The sequence below is a fragment of the Balaenoptera ricei genome, chromosome 4 (genome assembly GCF_028023285.1).
Source record: "Balaenoptera ricei isolate mBalRic1 chromosome 4, mBalRic1.hap2, whole genome shotgun sequence".
Taxonomy (NCBI): Eukaryota; Metazoa; Chordata; class Mammalia; order Artiodactyla; family Balaenopteridae; genus Balaenoptera; species Balaenoptera ricei.
The window spans coordinates 122814921-122833822 of NC_082642.1; the positions used below are offsets into that span (position 1 = coordinate 122814921).

Below are 18902 nucleotides of genomic sequence, written 5' to 3' on the forward strand. Positions count from 1 at the left end.
GGCTGGAAAAAGAGGTGACCTGTGGAAAAGCTGTTTGATTATTAGGGAATTTTTGGTTACCTTCCTCAAAGCAACCTGAATATTGGGTGAGACATAAATCAAGCAAGAAGTTATAAAAAGAAAATAGCTGATGATGATTAGATATCAGTAATGCTTTTTGAGCTTTAATGTGCATATGATCATGACTCTAAAATGCAAATTAGAAGAGAGGAAATACAGATTAGAGTACCATTTTTATTCAACCTAGTATTAGAAATCCTATCAAGAGCAATTAGGCAAGAAAAATAAAAGAAACCCGAATTGGAAAGGAAAAAGTACAATTGTCACTATTTGCAGATGGCATGACATTATATAGAGAGAACCTTAAAGACTCCACTAAAAAAAACATTAGAATAAGTGAATTCTGTAAAGTTATAGAATATAAAATCAATGTACAAAAATACATTGAGTTTCTATACACCAATAACCCAATATCAGAAAGAGAAACAAAGAAAACAATCCCATTTAAAATTACATCCAAACAAAAAATAAAACCTAGTAATAAATTTAACCAGGAGGTAAAAGACCTGTATATTTAAAACAATAAGACATTAATTAAAGAAACTGAAGAAGACACAAATTAATGGAAAGATATTTCATGCTCATGGATTGGATGAATTAACATTGTTAAAATGTCCGTACTACCCAAAGTAAACTACAGATTCAGTGTAATCTCCATCAACTTTGTATGGAACCACCAAAACCCTGAATAGTCAAAGCAATCTTGAGAAAGAACAACAAAGCTGGACGGATCACATGCCCTGATTTCAAACTATATTACAACACTATAGTTATTAAAACAGTATGGCACTGGCATAAAAACAGACACACAGATCAATAGGACAGAATACACAGCCCAGAAATAAATCCATGCGTACGTGTTCAATTAAATTCATGTGACTCACTTTATTGCAATATTTGCTTTATTGTGGTGGCCTGGAAATGAACCTGCAATATCTCTGAGGTAGGCCTGTATATTTTGGATATTAGTCCCTTATCAGACATATGATTTGCAAATATTTTCTCCCATTCAGTAGGTTGCTGTTTCATTCGATGGTTTCCTTTCCTGATGCATATAAAAGTTATGTTTGTACTATACTGTAGTTTATTAAGTGTGCAATAGCATTATGTATAAAAAAGCAATGCAAATATCTTAATTAAAAAATACTTTATTGGTAAAAAATTCTAACCATCATCTGACAATGCAAGGTTGCCACAAACCTTCAATTTGTAAAAAATACAATATCTGCAAAGCACAGTAAAGCAACATGCAATAAACAAGGTTTGTCTGTAAAAGGAACTCTTACAACTCAACAGCAAAAAACCAAACAATTCAATTAAAAAATGGGCATAATCCGCGCACCACAATGAAGAGTGGCCCCCGCTTGCCGCAACTAGAGAAAGCCCTCGCACAGAAACGAAGACCCAACACAGCCAAAAATTAATTAATTAATTAATTATTTTTTTTAAAAAAAATGGGCATAATATCTGAAGACGTTTTTCCAAAGAAGACAAACAGATGGTCAATAAGTTATGAAAAGATGCTCAACATCATTAATTATCAGGGAAATGCAAATCAAAACTACAATATCAATTCACACCAGTTAAAACAGCTACTATCAAAAAGTCAAGAAGTATGTATTGGCAAGGATGTGGAGAAAAGGAAACCCTGGTGCACTGTTGGTGGGAATATAAATTGGTGCAGCCACTATGAAAAAAGTATGGCAGCTCCTCAAACAACTAAAATTAGAACTATTATACCATATGATTCAGTAATTCCACTCCTGGGTATTTATCTGAGGAAAACAAAAACACTAACTCAAAAAGATATATGCTTCCCCGTGTTCATTGTAGCATTATTTACAATAGCTAAGATATGGAAACAACCTAAGTGTCCATCAATGGATGAATGGATAAAGAAATTGTGGTATATATATATAGACAATGTAGTATCATTCAGTCATAAAAAAATCAAATCCTGCTATTTGTGACAACATGGATGGACCTCATGGGCATTTTACTAAGTGAAATAAGTCAGATAAAGACAAATACCCTATCATTTCTTTTACATGTGGAATCTTAAAAAAACAAAACAAAACAAGCTCATAGATACAGAGAACAGATTGGTAGACTCCAGAGACAGAGGGTGGGGATGGGAGAAATTAAAAAAATAATAATAATCCAATGCCAGGGGTATTCTCTTGACACATACCAGTATATGCTCCAATGCAAGTAGCTCTTCTGGTGGAGTGTCTTTCCTCCATAATCAGGCCCAGCACGTCCCCATTCAGGTTACGCTGGGACTTAACCCTCGCTGTTGCGCTGGCACCCAGGGCAGGTGGTGGGTTTTAAAAGGAAAAAAAAGGATACCCATAGCAGTATTGCATAAATGCAACAATGTGTGTTTTAAGAAAATGAGACAGAAGGAAAAATATAAAGCAGAAAAATACAAAGGGCCATTAAACATTTGAAAAATTATTCAAGTTTATATGTAATCTAAAATGCAATTTAATACTCAATCAGCAAATATTTATAAATAAAAAATAGTCAAGGAAAAACAATAATGAGATACCACCACACACTTCTTAGGATGGCCAAAAATAAATAAATACATGTGTATTTTGACTCAGTTAAGTCTGATATGTAGACTTAAATTCTGCATGTTTAGGCGGTCCAGTAGTTAAGACTTCGCCTTCCAATGCAGGGGGTGTGGGGTTGATCCCTAGTTGGGGAGCTAAGATCCCACATGCCTTGCGGCCAAAAAACCAGAACATAAAACAGAAGCAATATTGTAATAAATTCAATAAAGACTTTAAAAATGGTCCATATCAAAAAAATCTTTAGAAAAATAAAAACTCCTAGGTAATACCACTGCAATTGGTCCATACACCAAATTATATGCAGCAATACTGTAAAGTGTTTCAATTGACTTAGTAACAACCAACCAAAAGAGGAGCATTTGCTTATAATTCAAGGGATTTGGAGGATGGAGGGAGGATGGGATTCTTCAAGCTCACAAAGGTCAAGCTAACAGGAACTAAAAATAATGCCAGACTATATTTTAGTAAACCTTCCTTTTTAGTGTTTTTACAGGCCCAGGTTGGAATAAAAAAATAACCAAAAATATTGGGTAACAGTTTTGTACTGGTAGACCATAGGTTTTGCTTATTCCATCCTGATATAGATGGATTATGATAAAGAATTAGCTTTGACAAACAGTTGATTTGAAAAGGACTCTGAGACCAATTTAGGCTTTTAGAGATGCAAAGGAAATTTGTTTCTATATAACTATTTCTCCAAAGCTTAGATTTTATATTTTTCTTACATTTTAAGATTTTTTTCCCTTTTATATAAAGCATATCTAGTTGCTAAAACAGTAGAAGATATAAACAGACATAAGTAGATGTAATTTATATTTCTTATATAATAATTGTGATATTTGAATAAGGTTTTAGTACATTTGCCTCCCACTCATCACACAAATACAGAGTAACAGATCTTAATTGACAACTTGTTAGAAACCACGTGGTGTTTCATAGTGTACTGTTCCCTCAGTTGGAGGTAGTTTTGGATGGAGAACTAAATCTCTAACAAGGCAACATTCTTTCCTAGTTCTGTTAAAGAAAAACAAAAGTAATAAAATATTTACATTCAATAGTGTTCAGTTAAACGGAGGACATGTAAGTGGGTTCAAACATGACATGAAATTAAACAATTAAACATGTTTTTGCAAATTTTGTCTGTTTTTAAACATCTGGAAGCTAGCCAAAAACATCTGAAGAATTCATGCCAAATTAATTGTTTCCCTGGGGAGGAAAAGACATAAATAAGTTGACAAAACCAATATTTATAAACATTGATTGTCTGAATACCTTTCCTGGATTAACTTTGGGTAAGGTATGAACATGAATATAAGTTCATCATGAACCAATCCTGGAATAGAGACACCTGCATCTGAAGTGCAAACTTGGAAATAATAACATACACCTTCTAGGAATGTGGATTAATTTCCATTAGATACAGTACAGATGGGACCAGATAGAAGGAAGACAGCAAGGCCACATTCATAGTTGCCCTCATGGGGTAAGCAGAATTATAGGAAGGAAGCAGGGATTGCGGCCTGTGAAAAAGGGAGAAAAGGTCAGACTAGGCGCAGATGTAGAAATGACAGCCATTATTTGAGAATCAGTGGTTTTCCAAAGCAGCCTTTCTGGGACGCACCAGGCAAGAATAGTCACAGCAAACTGAAAGCTGGCAGGTAGCAGGCCAATCTCCTGGATGTCAATTTGCATTTAACAGTCCTTCACTAAAAAAAAAAAAAAAAAAAGAGAGAGAGAAGAGGATTATGACACACACACTTTAATAAAAAGTGCAAAGAACATGAAGATGCTCTTTACCTACAAATATATATCACTAATACATATACATTAGGATATATTTACATTAGGTACAAATTATGAAGCATATACCATGTACCAGCAACCTTACATGCAATATATCAATGAGACTCTAAAAATACAGCAAGGCACTGTAATATTCCTATTTTCACTGATGAAGAAACTGAGTCTCAGTAACGTTAACTTGCATACAGGCACATTGCCAGAAATTGGCAAGTGTGGGATTTGAATGTAAAAGATTCTAGTTCTCAACTCCTATGCCTTAACACACATTCTATATGGTCTCAAAATTAACATATGATATGCAAAATTGAGTAATGATTCAACTTAAATACTAATGCTGATATTGGTTGTTGGCAGAGGTATAAACAGAAACTCTCAGTGTTAAGGTAAACAAAAGTTACTATAACTTTTATGAATAATATTTTTAAAATAATTATCAACAATCAAATAATCCCTTTGAGACAATTCTACTTCTAAGAATTTATTCAAAAGAAATAAGAATGGACTTAAGATTCCATTACAAGGTTCTTTTTCTTTAAAACGACAAATAAAGACTGAAGGTCTCAAAACAGGGTCTTGGTAAAATAAAGTATAGTACATCCAGGAGAACGTTATATGACCTTGAATGATACACTGAACATTGTAAATGGGTTGGAAGGAGGGCTTTCAAGGTAACACAGGGCAAAGATCTCTGTATCATTAAACCAGAATGCCTTTATACATACATGCAGTTTAAGAAAGAATTACTGTAGGCACTTCCCTTATTCCAAATTGGGGAGGAATAGTATATTCATATTGTTGGGGGACTTTAAGTTTATTTCCCTTTCAAAGACTCCAAGAGGGTAAGAGAAGATCAAATTGAAATTTTAGACTCTCTTTCTAAAGAACTGGACTTCGACCTCAGATTTGAACCCGGACAGTCTTAAAGATTGAACTCTTAAGCATCATCCTGTATTTTTAGTTAAAGGCTACTTTTCCAGGGGATAAAATGTGCCAAGCACTGATCTAAGTACTCTGCAAATACTGACTCATTTTAGTCTAATGCTGCTATGACCGTATGTGGTTGAAACCCTGTGACACAACTTCATGCAGATGTGAAGCAGCAGCATGGGGGTCAAGCCGCGGTCACACAGCTGACAAGAAGCAGAGCCAAGGCTTTCAGCATGAAAAAGTCTGACACCAGAACTATGCTTAACCACTGTGTTAAGATGCCTGCATATTCTCTGTGTTCCCTCTACCTCCTCCACAGCCTCTAGGCCCTCATTCCATTATCCCTAAAACTTCTGGATTGCTTTGGTTTGTACTATTATTTACATATCACCACTATGTTTCACAATTTTCTCCTTCCACATTCTGTCACCTTAATTTCCAGTGTAGTTAAATTGGTTTTTACAAAGATTTTAAAATTCACTAATTTTATCAAGTGCCCCACTCATCTCTTTGCTAAAGCTTGTGTCTAAACTGGCTTATTAGCATCATGTTTGCTGAATTTACAAATTTCTCTGTTGCCTTCATGCTTGATTAAGATTGTACTTGATCTAAAATTCTTGAATTACACTTCACTTTCCTGATGATTTTGAAACAATGCTACTTCCCTTTCTGATTTTTATGTTGTTACAACTGGGTCCTGAAGCCAGCCTTATTTATTCCAGCTTATAGACAAATTGAATTTTCCCCCTGAATGCCTTAGGATTATTTATTGTTTTCTTGAAGTACAATTGTGTTAACTGACCTGGTTTTAGCTTGTAGCGTCAAGTTTTCAGTTATTTTATGCAAGTTTTCTTAAATTGTCTCTTTGCAAAACTTTTCCATTAGTTTCTGCTTTTGTGTATCGTATTCCACTTGTTTGGTTTTCTTTACAAGGGTCAGCAATAATGTGTACATTAGACCATTTTTTCCATCATGCAGTTATTATTTTCTTTCAAAACTTTACACATTTTTACATTTCACTTGGCTTAATTTTCTTAATTCTCTCCTCTGTCTCCCTATTTTAAGAGGATATATTTTTATTTGCTTCCAATGTAACTTTTATTTCTGTAATGACATTTTTCTCCTTCATAGGTAAATATATAAATATATTAATTCTGCCACATAACTTTTCATTTCTTTGCATTGTCTCCCTTTTCCTCTAATTCTTGTATTTCACTGTGCTATCTTGTTTCACTGAGATGTTTCATTGGTATTTACTTCAATTTACTTGATATAACAGTAAACTGTGTACTCCAAATCTCACCTACTTCAGGCTATAATCTCTTTATCATGTTTCTATATGTTCACAAATTTCTCACATTTTATTTTCAGTTATCTTTTGCCAAGGCCCATTATATTTCTTTTTATGAATCCCAAACCTTCTACCTAGACAAGTTCTTTGCAAAAGTTTAATGTTTAGTGTAAAGAAGGAAGTGGAGTATTGAGTTAGGGTGATGGACAGATTAAGAATTAGGCACCTTAAACTTTAACTCTTGTCATTTTCTCATGAGCATCTCCACTGTGGCAGGATGCAACTCTGGGATAGCTAGAAGGCTCACAGTGGGTCTGCTTGGTGTGTTTGGACCTTTTCAATTTCAAGGAAACAGATGCACACATAAGCTCAAACTGTATTAAGGGATTATCTGCATTCTTCTTATCTAGAGTCTGAAAATTCCAAGGCAGAGCTGGCCAGCACACAGGAGTCAGAATTTCAAACAGAGGCATCAGTACTTGGTTGGAGTTGGAAGACTTTTGGCTACCCTGTTTTCTTCTTGGCTTCATCCATTTCCAGGAGTTCTAGACTTTAATACTCCTCTCACCAAATTTGGCAGACAATGCAGTAACTATTCAATATCTATTTTCTCTTTCTTCTTTACTAATAGAAGCATAGTTTGGTTTAGAACTGCAGTGTGTCCAGTTACATGATATCCATCTTCCCAGGCTGTGTAACAGTGAGGGGTGACCATCAGCCTGTCCTTGAAATGAAAGATCTCTATTGCATGTAATCCAGGAATGATACTATTTTCCTGAAACAATTAAATAGTTTGAGCTGACCCAAGTCTTGGTTCCTTGCCCTTTCCATTTTATTCTGCCTCCAGATGGAGCAGCCATTCTGTGAATATAAGAGCCACATAATGGGGAGAACAGAGAATGGCCCTGGACACAGCCCGAGTCTCTGATGTCTTTTTTTTAAACTGAGGTATAATGGACTTATAATATTATATTAGTTTCAGGTGTACAACACAATGACTTGATATTTGTATATATGGTGAAATGATCACTGCAATAAATCCATCACCATATGTAATCGCATTTTTTTCCCGTAATGAGAACTTTTAAGATTTACTCTCTTAGCAACTTCCAAATATGCACTACAGTATTAATATAGTTACAGTACTGTGCCTTATATCCCCATGACTTATTTATTTTATAACTGGAGGTTTGTATTTGTTGACCCCCTTCATCCATTCTGCCCCTCCCCTCCACCCCACCCCTACCTCTGGCAACCATCAGTATATTCTCTGTATCTATGAGCTTTTTTGTTTTAGATTTCACATATAAGTGAGATCATACAGTATTTGTCTGTCTAACTTATTTCATAATGCCATCAAGGTCCATCTATGTTGTCACAAATGGCAAGATTTCATTCTTTTTTATGGTTGAACCATTCTCTCTCTCTCTCTCCATACATACATATTTTCACATTCTCTTTATCCACTCATCCATCAATGGACACTTAAGTTGTTTCCATGTCTTGGCTATTGTAAACAATGATGCAATGAACATGCGGGTGCATATATCTTTTTGAGTTAGTGTTTCCGTTTTCTTCAGATAAATACCCAGAAGTAAAATTGCTGGATCATACGGTAGTTCTGTTTTCATTTTTTTCTGGAACCTCCATACTATTTTCCAAAGTGGCTGTAACAATTTGCATTCCCATCAACAGTGCAAAAGTGTTCCCTTTTCTCCACATCCTCACCAACACTTATTTCTTGTCTTTTTGATAATAGCCACTCTAACAAGTGTGAGGTGATATCTCATTGGGATTTTGATTTGAATTTCCCTGATGATTAATGATGTTGAACATCTTTTCATGTGTCTGTTGATCATCTGTATGTCTTCACTGGAAAAACTTCTTTTCAGATCTTCTGCCCATTGTTTAATCATATTGTTTGGCTTTTTGCTATTGAGTTGTATGAGTTCTTTATATATTTTGATATTAATCATTTATCAGATGTTTTATGATGGTTTTTAATGACGGCACTAGCACTGAACTTGCTTTGTCTTATGCTCTAGAAATTATAAGAGAAAAAGAGACCTTATTTTTTTAAGAGACTAAAGTTGAATACCTGATACAGAGAAATCACAAAATCCTAAATGACATGGGTAACTCACACAAAATTAAAAAAAGAAAGCTTTCACTTCTGGAAGTTTGAAGTTCAGTCTAATTCATTTTGTTGGTTGATAGGCTCATTCCTAAACAAATAACAATATCTGGGAGATAGGGGTGGTGGGGGGAGGCTAGACTTTCATTCTCAACTATAAAGTCAAGGATGGAATTAGCTTTACCTGGACCAAGGAGACTACAAATGAAACATACACACACACACACACACACACCCCAGGGCATCACTATGATGAGAAGAGTGAATATATGCTAGAGAGGTAAAAACACTCCCCAGGATAAGGGTGTGTGTGTATGTATGTAAGATAATTAAATTTTATTTAACTTCAGCTGACAAATATCAGCAGCAGCAAGTTGCAATCCATAGTTTCTCATCTAACTTGTCTCACTAAAGGCAAGCTTTTGCAGAGATGGAATGCTTGCATAATTTCTAGCTTCTACTCTAACCTAAGTATTGTCAAAGTTCAGGAGGTTACTACAACCAGCTCCTACACTGTGATCTATTTGTTCAAAATATTTGGTTTTACTCCTCAGTTTATGCATTGTCGTTTCAAAAATCTAGTTCCCTGCTGAATCTGGCCAAAGTCTGGTACTTTCATTCATGTACTGAGGTTGCAGGTTTTGGCGCTTCTCAATTTTGGTTAAAATGGAGTTTGTTCACTTGTTTTGTTTGGTTTGGTTTTTTTTTTAAAACATTATTTCTGCTTATTGTTCTTATTGTTACTGGTTCTAATTAGGAGATGACAAGAAATCTTTACCATCTTAAACCAGAAGTATATCATATACTATTTACATCCACAAAAAATACGTATCTTACTCCTGAATTTATGTTCTAGATTTCAGATTGATTTATTCTTAATATAAAGGTATAAGTTGCTGAAATACAGTTTTTGTCATGCCAATTCTATCCTCAGACCATCAAAAGCAATTTTATCAGAAGATAAAATCCAATAGTCTTACCTTGGAATGTATGTACTTACGAAAAGCAAATTCAACTACACAGTGTCTCCAGTTCTGCTCTGTGCTTCTTCAAGTTTATGAGTGCACACAAGCTATATTTAAAATGTTCTATCTAAAAGGTTTACTCTGTTCAAAATGTTCTCTTGGTTAATGAACAGTGTGTCAATATTGATAAGCCAATACCATGGAAAAGCCTCCTGCATTGACTCTACAACCAGATATGATCACTTTGAATTTCTGTGTTACTGTGACACTTAGCATACTCTGTTCCACATTTTATTTATTTAAATATGTGTGTTTTTCAATGTTGAAATGTCTTACCTTCCTTAGTAGATATTTATATCCTTTAGGGCAGCATCTTTCTAGTCTTCATGAATACTTGAACTTTCATGGTGACGCTTAATTTAGGAGGTCTTCAGCAATTACTCGTTGGACTACATTTTTTAAATTAAATTTTAAAAAAGAGTTGTATTAAACAACTTCCATTTCTGTACAAGTAAAAAAAGAATCAGTTTAGTCACTCCAAGTTCCAATTTAACCTTTAACTTATAATCACCCTGAAGTTACAGAGACTAAATAAAATTGACAGAAAAAATAGGAATTGATGTTGATAGCATAAACTTGAATAAGTAGGTATATGTTAATGGGAAATTAAACAACAACAATAAAAAACACAAAACACCATGAGGATTCTGTTTGATTTCCTACCCCAGATACCCTGAATCAGGAGTGATCAGATTCTTGGAAACACAACGGTGCTGCATATATACCTCCATCAGAGACATCACTTTTGAGCTAACGTCTTCCAAACCTACAACCCCTTCAGATCTTTTTTCTAAGCTGCTGTTCTGCCTTCTAGATATTGTCTGAAGACACAGGCGTGAAATGTCCACTCCTTCATGAAAGTCATATTAAAAACAAACTTACTGTCTTTCCCCACTTGATAACTGTGTTTCCTTTTACATTTTCTATCCACCTTATATTTTTAGACAATTGTTCTGCATATCTAATGCTGCATACAAAACCCTTAAACTTAGTGGTGTAAAACAACAATTATTTTGTTCACAGATCTGGTGTCTGGGCTGGTGCTTCAGCAGGACCAACTTGATTCTAGTCCACTTTGTATGAGCTGGGGAAGCTTGAAGCCTGTATGCCAGTGCCTTGGCTGGGATGCTTCTGCTAGGAAGTCTTGGCCGAGCACCAGAATGGCCAGGAGTCCTTGGGCATCTCTCTTTATTTCTATGTGATTTTCCAACATAGTATTTTCAAGGTAGTTGGACTTGTCACATGGACACTCAGGCTTCAAAGCATGTGTTCCAAGAGTGGCCAAGGGAAAGCTGTGTCCTTGATATGACTTTGCCTTCGAATTTACATAGTTGGACTTCCATGATACTCTTTGGTTTGGCGCAGTCTCAAGCTCCTTCCCAGATTCAAAAGGAGGGACCATAGATACCAATTGCCCATGAAAGAAAGTGTGATGTCTTACTGCAAATATTGTTCTGGCCACTGATAAAAAATACAATTTGTCCTAGCAAATTTATCTTGCTCTCAGATATCTGCTGAAAACTGTAGTTACTTGTAGTAGGATAGGACTCCATAAATATTTATTGTGTTTCAAGAAGGATTAATCTTCTAGAATAAATTACTAATAATTATTTTTGGCTGTGGATGTTCCTATGCTTAACAATTATTACTGTTGTTTTCAAATTTTCTACCTGCTTGTACTTTTGCCTCTTTTTATTCCTTTTTAAAATTCTTATTATGTAGATTTATTATGAATTTTAAAATAACTAATGTGTAAGATATAATATGCATCTATTTAATCGACACATAATGACTGATATATTTTTCATATTTTCTTTTTTTTAATAAATTTTTTATTTTATTTATTTATTTTTAGCTGCATTGGGCCTTTGTTGCCATACGTGGGCTTTCTCTAGTTGCGGTGCATGGGCTTCTCATTGTAGTGGTTTCTCTTCTTGCAGAGCACAGACTCTAGGCGCACGGGCTTCAGTTGTGGCTCACGGGCGCTAGACTGCAGGCTCAGTAGTTGTGGCGCACGGGCTTAGTTGCTCCACGGCACGTGGGATCTTCCCCGACCAGGGCTCGAACCCGTGTCCCCTGCATTGGCAGGCAGATTCTTAACCACTGCACCACCAGGGAAGCCCTTCATATTTTCTTCATATCGTTTATCATCACATCTCTTTCACTCTCACTTTCACTTTGCTCTCCAATTCTTTCATTAAAACTTTAGGCATGAAATAAAAGTTTTCTGGATTATTTTCCCCAATGCATTTATCCCTTCCTCTTTAATCTACCTAAAATTCATTTTTGAATATGGTATGATATAGGAAAATTGTACTTTTCCACATGGATAAAAGTCATCCCATCATGACTTATCATATATTCTATCCTGCCACTAATACTTTTTAATTAGCTTGAGATTATAACTTATATATAATAAAGTTCACCAATTTTACATGTATGATTTGAAAGTATTGACAGATGCATGCAGTCATGTAATTATAACAACAGCTATAATATAGAACACTTCTATAACCCAAAAATTTACCTCCCCAACCTCATCCCTGAGAAAGCATTGATTAGCTGTCTGTCACTATGGTTTTATCTCTTTTACAAATTCAATAAATGGAATCATAAAGTATATACCATGTACATCTGGCTTCGTAAACTTAAATGTAATGCTTTTGATATTCACACATCCATGTTGTTGTTCTAGATCAATAGTTCATTCCTCTAGTTATTGAGTACTGTAGACTAAATGGATATATCATTTTTTTTTAAGTATTTGCCAGTTGATGGATGTTTGGGTTCTTTCCAGTTTTTAACTATTATGAATCAAGCTGCTATTATGAATATTCACACATGTTTATATGGATATATCTTTTCTGTTTGAGTAGATACATTTCTCTTGGGTTTCCAGATTCATATCATAAATGCATGCTCAAATTTATAAGAAATTATCAAACCATTTTTTAAAGTGGTCCACCAGAAATAGATGGGGCTGCAGTTTATCTGTATCCTCACCAACATGTGTAGTGTCTGTTATTTTTAATATAGCCATTCTAGTGGATGTGCAGTAGTATCTCATTATGATTTTATTGTGCATTTTTCTCATGATTGATGATTTTGAGCATCTTTTCATGTGCTTCTTTACTATTTGTATATCTTTCCTAGTGAAGAGTCTGTTCATCTTTTGTCTATTTTTAATCAGGTGATTTGTCTTAATTGCAAGGAAAAGAAAAGTCTTTGTCAGTAGTTGTGCAATCATTTTCCCATATTGTAGCATTCATTTTCGTTTTATTGACAGTGTCTTTAAAAGAGCAAAAGGTTTCAATTTTGGTGCAGTTTTTATGTAAAAATATGAAATTTGAAGTAGTCAGGCTTTACTCGTCCCATGTTAAATAAAGGTTTGCAGAAAACATTTTTAGAAGTCAATAGATCATATCAAAAATGATAAATCAAAAAATCACATTATAAACATTTTGCTTAAAAATATAGAAGAGACTTACACCAAGACACATTATAATTAGAGTGCCAAAAGTTAAAGACAAAGAGAGAATCTTAAAAGCAACAAGAAAAACAGCTTGTTATGTGCTCTGTACAAGGGAACCTCCATAAGACAATTAGCAGAATTTTCAGCAGAAACTTTGCAGGTCAGAAGGGAGGGGCACAACATATTCAAAGTGCTGACAGAAAAGAAAAACAAACAAACTGCCAACCAAGGATACTCTATCAAACAAACTGCCAACCAAGGATACTCTACCCAGCAAAGTTGCCATTCAGAATTGAAGGAGAGATAGAGTTTTCAACAGAAGCAAAACTTAAAGGAGTTTATCACCACTAGACCAGGCTTAGAAGAAATGTTAAAGGGAGTTTTTTAAAACTAAAACAAAAGAGTATTAATTAGTAACAGGAAAACCTATAAAGGTATGATTCTCACTGGAAAAGGTAAATATATAGTAAAATTCAGAATGATCTAATGTTGTAAAGGTGCTAGGTTAATCAGTAATAAAGTTAGTGTGAAAATTAAAAGAAAAATGTAGTAAAAATAACTATGATAATTTTTAATGGATACATAAGATAAAAATATGTAAATTGTGTCATCAAAAACATAAAATTACAAAATTACAGGAGGGGAGTGAAAATGTAGGCCTATGGAATGTGCTCAAAATTAAGTTGTTATCAACTTAAAATAGCTTGTTATAAATATAAGTTGTTTCATGTAAGCCTCATGGTAACCACAAAGCAAAAATCTATAGTATATACACAAAAAATAAAGAGAAAGGAATCTAAGAATACCATGACAGAAAATCATCAAATCAAAAAGGAAGGGAGTAAGAGAAGAAAGAAATAAAGGAACTATGAAAGAGCCAGAAAACAAAATGGCAATGACTACATATCGATACCTGTGAGTAATTATCTTAAATGTAAATGGACTAGTTCTCCAATGAAAGGATATAAAGTAGCTGAATGATTTTTTTTTAAAAAGACCCATCTATATGCTGTCTACAAGAGACTCACTTCAGAAGTAAGGACACAGACGGACTGAAAGTGAAGGAATGGAAAAAGATATTCCATGCAAATGGAAACCAAAAAATAGCTGGGGTAGCTATACATATATCAGACAAAATAGACTTTAACGCAAAGACTGTGATAAGAGACAAAGAAGGTCATTATGTAATGATAAAGGGGTCAGTCCAAGAGAATATAAAATTTGTAAATATTTATGAATTCAACACAGGAGCACCTATATATATAAAGCAAATATTAACAGACCTAAAGAGAGAAATACTAAAGAGAAAGCAATACTATAATAGTACAGGACTTTAATAATCAACTTTCATCAATGGATAAATTATCCAGACAGAAACCAATAAAGAAACATTGGCCTTACAGGACACATTAGGTCAGATAGACTTAACAGACACACAGAACATTCATCTAAAAGCAACAGAATACACATTCTTTTCAAGTGTACATGGAACATTCTCCAGGTCATTTCATATATTTTAGGCCAGAAAACAAGTTTTAATAAATTTAAGAAGGCCAAAATCATATCAAGTTATTTTTTGACCTCAATGATATTTAACTAGAAATTAATTACAAGAAAACTGAAGAATTGACAAATATGTGGAGATTAAATAACATAGTAGTGAACAATCAATGGGTCAAAGAAGAAATCAAAAGAGGTATCAAAATATACCTTGAGACAAATTAAAATAAAAATACAACATACCAAAACTAATTAGGACCAGGACAGGACAGCATGACAGGGGAATTCTACCAAACATATAAAGAAGAGATAATACCTATCCTTCTCAAACTATTCCAAAAAATTGAAGAGGATGGAACACTCCCAAATTTGTTCAACAAGGCCACCATTTCTGTGATACCAAAACCAGACAAAGACACTACAAAAAAGAAAATTACAGGCCAGTATCTCTGATGAATATAGATGCAGAATTTCTCAACAAAATATTAGCAAACCAAATTCAACAATACATTAAAAGGATGATACAACATGATCAAGTGGGATTATTCCAGAAACTCACATTAACAAAATTGAGGGCAAAAATCATATGAACACCTCAATAGATGCAGAAAAAGCAATGGAGAAAATTCAACATCCATTTATGATAAAAACTCTCAACAAAGTGGGTATAGAAGGAATGTACCTCAGCATAATAAAGACCATATATGACAAGCCCACAGCTAACCATCATACTCGGCAGTGAAAAGCTGAAGCCCTCTAAAATCAGGAAGAAGACAAGGAAGCCTACTCTCACCATTTTTATGCAACATAGTATTGGAATTCCTAGCCAGAGAAATTTGGTAAAGAAAGAAATAAAAGACATCCAATAAAAAAGGAAAAAGTAAAATTGTCACTATTTGCAGATGGCATGATATTATATATAATAAACCCTAAAGACTCCATTAAAAAACTGTTAGAATAATCAAATTCATTAAAGTTGTAGGGTATAAAATCATTACAGAGAAATATGTTGTATTTCTATACACTAATAACAAAAAAATCTGAAAAATAAATTAAGAAAACAATCTCATTTACAATTTTATCAAAAAGAATAAAAATACAGAAAAATATTTTAACCAAGGAAGTGAAAACCCTATACACAGAAAATTATAAGACACTAATGAAAGAAACTGAAAATGACATAAATTTTTAAAAAAAGATATTCCATGTTTATGGATTAGAAGAGTTAATATCATTAAAATGTCCATAGTACCCAAAGCAATCTATAGATTCAATGCAATCCCTATCAAAATCCCACTGGCATTTTCCAAAGAAATAGAACAAACAATTTAAAAAATTGTACAAAACTACAAAAGACCCCAAATAGTCAAAACAATCTCAAGAAAGAAAAAAAAAAATAGCTAGAGGAATCACAACTTGATTTAAAAATATATGATAAAGCTGTAGTAATCAAAACAGTATAGTATTAGCATAGAAACAGAAACATAAATCAATGTTATAGTATAGAGCCCAGAAATGAGCCCACAAATATATGACCAATTAATTTATGACAAAGGAGTTATGAATATACAATGGGGAAAGTTACAGTCTCTTCAATTAATGGTGCTGGGAAACTGGACAGCCACATCCAAAATGACGAAAATGGACCATTATCCACACACAAAAGTTAACTCAAAAGAGATTAAAGTCTTGACCATAAGACCTAAAACCACAAAACTCCTAGAAGGAAACACAGGGGCAACCTCCTCGATATAGGATTTCGTGATAATTTCTGGATTTGACACCAAAACAAAAGCAACAAAAGCAAAAATAAACAAGTGGAACTAGATCAAGTTAAAAATCTACACAGCAAAAGAAACCATCAACAAAATAAGAAGGCAACCTACAAAATGGAAGAAATTATTTGCAAATCATGTATATGATAAGGGACTAATATGCAAAATATATAATGAATTCAAACTCAGTAACACAAAAAGCAAACAATATGATTAAAAAATGGGCTGAAGAGCTGAGTACACATTTTTCCAAAGAAGACAGACAGATGGCCAACAGGTACATGAAAAAATGTTCAACATCACTAATCATCAGGGAAATGCAAATCAAAACTACAATGAGCTAACACCTCAATACCTGCCAAAATGGCTATCATCAAAAAGACGAGAAATGACAAGTATTGGGTAGGATGTGGAGTAAAGGTAACCATTATGCCCTGTTGGTGGGAATGCAAATTAACACAGCTGCTGTGGAAAACAGTGTGAAAGTTTCTCAAAAAATGAAAAACAGAACTACCATATGATCCAGCAATTCCACTTCTGGCTATTTACCCAAAGAAACTAAAAACACTAACTTGAAAAGATATATGTACCCCCATATTCATTGCAGCATTATTTACAATAGCCAAGACACGGAAAGAAGATGTCAAAATATAAGACACAGAAAATTTGAAATTTATACAGTATACCCCCATTAGCATGGGCCAAAGGGGGTTGGGGTGCTCTTGGAATATAAATGTTCCTTCTCTATTCTCCCCACTTTCAAAAGGAGAAGTCAAGAGAATTCCAGAACTTTGCCCTCTCCTGGAAGAACGCCCACTCTCTTTACTTCTTAACAGTCAGTCTACATTGAATCCACCAGGATCAATGTACTTTTGTTTTTATCCAGTTTATGTCTGGCACCACAAAAATTCAAAGAACCCCAGGTCTTCATCTTCAGAATTACCACGCACAACTGCTGGATGCTGTCTCTCACAGCCTTCACAGAACCAGCCTGGGGGAGTGGGGGTGAATGAAGTAGGTAATCCCCATCTTTCTCATTGCCGTTTCTAGATCATTCTCACATCATTTTCTCTAATCCTATTTTGTATTTTATTTCATCAGATTACAGCACCTCTTCTTATTTCTCTCATATACTAACCCTCAAAACAAGCATTCTTCAGTACTCCTGCTCCTAGTTTACCACCACTCATTACAACAGTTGTGTCACAATCCCAGGTGATTTCGATATTTACACAGATGATCATCAAGCCCAGCATGTCCTGTACCCCATCTTTAGTGATTTTACCCTCCACCTTACCTCAAGCACCCACTCTCAGGACCCTACTGTAGATTTTATCATTACCAACAGCTGCAAGCTCCCGTAATTCAGAAATTCAAACACCCAACTTTCTTTTCCGTCTCACTCCCTCTACTTCCTAACCCAGCAACTGTAACCCACAGATATCACCACATTTTAACGTCTCCTCCTCTCGTGTTCCCGTTCTTCTTTGTACAATTTGTATACCATAGTTCCGCATTACACTCACTTTAAAGCCTGTATCTGTCAGTTTCCTAGCCTCTTCTGGTTTCTTCGTACTCACCAGTCAAAAAACTAATCTCGGTCAACGCGGAGCGCAGAGAGCAGGCGCAGGCTGGGTCGCTCGGTCCGTGGGGATCCCGGGGGAAGGGGCGCCGGCGCCCCGGGAAGCCAAGGGTCACCCAGTCCTCCAGGCGCGCACGAAGCGTGGACCGGCCGCGCGTTGCTGGAGCGGAGGGGGCGGGGCGGGGGAGGGAGGTGCGGCTCTGAGTCCCGCGGGGCTGTGCTCTCCCTCCGCGTTCCGGGGGCGGGAGCGGAAGTCGGTGCGCTGGTGGGTGGTGCACGAAGTCATTGCCTCCCTGGCCTGACCCCTCCTCACCCGGGTCCCTACTATACCAGGTCCTCCGCGCCCGTCTACTCCAGAGCACCCTCCCTGAACTCTCCAAGCCTCTCTACGACCCCTCACCACCTGAGAACATCCAGATCTGCATCTGGCCCCTAGCTATGCTCTGGACCCCCAAAGAGTACCCGACAGATGCCCTATCCTCCAGGCAGGGCTCCCGGCCCCCGGGCAGCCCACCCTGTCTCAGCGTCCCCAGCTCGGACCCTCACGCCTCTAATGTCATTATTTTGTTGGTCCCACAACGTTTCTCTATAAATGGGTTTGCAAATTACATAATTAACACACACAAAATAAACAAAAATCGGATTTAAATATAACCCTATATATAAGTATATGATCAGTGCCTAGAAGAGTGTCTGGCATACAGGAAGCACTTAATAAACTCTTGTTAAATGAGTGAATGAAGGTACCATCCTT

The 18902-nt window shown here is 35.4% G+C and overlaps 1 long non-coding RNA gene across 1 annotated transcript; it reads right to left on the reverse strand.

Moving 5' to 3' along the window:
• Positions 1-3833: 3833 nt before the first annotated feature.
• Positions 3834-18312, reverse strand: LOC132365494 (uncharacterized). Its single transcript, XR_009503108.1, has 3 exons — positions 18147-18312; positions 10096-10262; positions 3834-4345 (listed from the first exon to the last, which is right to left on the reverse strand). It is a non-coding gene; the product is annotated as an uncharacterized LOC132365494 (long non-coding RNA).
• Positions 18313-18902: the final 590 nt, after the last annotated feature.